The sequence below is a fragment of the Anomaloglossus baeobatrachus genome, chromosome 2 (genome assembly GCF_048569485.1).
Source record: "Anomaloglossus baeobatrachus isolate aAnoBae1 chromosome 2, aAnoBae1.hap1, whole genome shotgun sequence".
NCBI classification, from domain to species: Eukaryota; Metazoa; Chordata; class Amphibia; order Anura; family Aromobatidae; genus Anomaloglossus; species Anomaloglossus baeobatrachus.
Window position 1 is genome coordinate 77546024 of NC_134354.1, and position 2073 is coordinate 77548096.

Genomic DNA, 2073 nt, shown 5'->3' on the forward strand with positions numbered 1-2073 from the left:
AAAAATTTGTAAAAAAAAAAAAAAAATAAAAATTCTGCTTTTGTCAACATTTTCCCAGACCCATAGCGTTCTCGTTTTTCGAGATCTGGGGCTGATTGGTGGCTTATTTTTTCTGTCTTGAGCTGGAGTTTTTAATTATCCCATTTTTGCGTACATACACTGTATAGCCGACCTGTATTGCATTTTATTGCAATGCTGCAGCAACAAAAAAAAAAAAAAAAAGGAATTCTGGCATTTGATTGTTTTCTCGATCCACCCTTTACTGATAAGATTAACTGATATAATATTGTAATATATTGGGCGTTTCTGAATGAGACAATACCAAATATGTGTATTTTTTATTGTTTTATTTTCAATGAGGTAAAACTTTTGTTGTTTTCTTAGTTTCACATTTTTGTTAATTATTTTTACCCTTTTTATTGATTTACTAGGGACTTGAATCTGCGATACTCCAATCCCATCCACTCTTCACAAGAAGGGAGTCATGACAGCGACAAATGGTCATCATAGAAATCCATTGGCGCTCCAACGATGGTGGCGGGGAACAGTACGATACCTGCCAAAGCGCGTTAGATCCCGCTGTCAGCACAATCTAAGTGGTTAACAGGCATGGGTGGATCTCTGATCCACCAGCACCTGTTAGCTGCAAGTTGGCTGATCCAATCAGCAGACATGTGCAGGGAAATGTTGGCATGTGAGCCCGTAGTAAAGGGACAGATACAACCTCGGACTGATACATCCAAGGTCGTAAAGAGGTGAAACGCCCGAAACTGCAGAGGAGGCGGTCAGTACTGATTGGTTGCGGGCTCGAGTGATATGTCACATGGGCCCCGGGAATGTAAGCTCCGACACGTAGGATCCGTGGCTGCACCGGAGGAGTATAGGCTATTTTAATGGGGGTGCATAGGGGAACAATGAGAGGAGGGTTGGTTGTCCTAAGGCCATGTGCCCACGGGAGCTTGCTTCTGCGGATTTTGCTGCGGAAAACCTGCGGCTTTATCTGGATCTGCCATATAAATCCGCAGGTTTCAGCAAGTACAGACACTCCCCATGTTATCCTATGGGACATGGGGAGTGCTGTGTCCACGCTGCGGAATGTGCGGCTGTGGAATATGCTGCGGATGTCCCGCAGCCACACATAACTGCATGTCAATTATTCCTGCGAAAATGCCGGCCCTCCACTATGGAGCTAGAAGCCGAGACGTCTGCAAGTAAATCGCATGAAAGTCCGCCGGTTTACCGCAGCTATTCGCTGTACTACCGCAGCTAAAAATAGCAGCGGATGCCGGCGGGCAGCTACGGTAAACCTGCGGCCGTACCTGCGGATACATCCTCAGGTACGAGCTCCCGTGGTCACATAGCCTAATAGTGCAAAACCCCTTTAGGGTCTGTGGGAAATTTGTTTTTCTTAAGAAAAATCTGCACCCTATGGCAGAACTCTGCACCTGCGGCAAAAAACGCTCCAAAAACGCACCTAAAATCCACATGCAGTGTTACCGCAGTTGATGCGGTTTTACTATGGTTAGTTGCGGTTTTCCATGGGTTGGTCCCTGTGGTTTTAACCATTATCTATGTCAAAAACGCAAAGTGATATGCTACTTCTTTTTGCTGCAGAAAAACCTGTAGGGAAAAAAAACCCCGCAGTGTGAGCACACTTGTTTTATACCCATAGGTTTTGCTGGGGAAGGCCTGCAGGAAGGTTATAAACAAAACAGCACCAATTCTGCAGCAAAAACCAAGGCAAATGCGCGGAAAAAACTAACAAACATGAGTGTGTAAAGCCCTCACAGAGGAGCGGCCAGGGCTGAACGGCCCCAAAAACGACACAAAAGAAGCTTAGCTCCCTGAAGCCACGGCCTGCAGGCTGCACAGGTGAGGGCTCCGTGTGCACACCGCCCGAGAGAAGCCGCCACCGAGACACCTGCTGAGACCTCCACACAATCCCGGAGACCGCGGCAGAGGAGACGACTCATCACGTGACCGAAACCGGCGGATTCCCAGGGTGACGAGAGCGTCACGGCAGAAGGCGGAGCTGTGCGGGGTAATATGGGCACGTGGTGTAGCGGTGGGCGG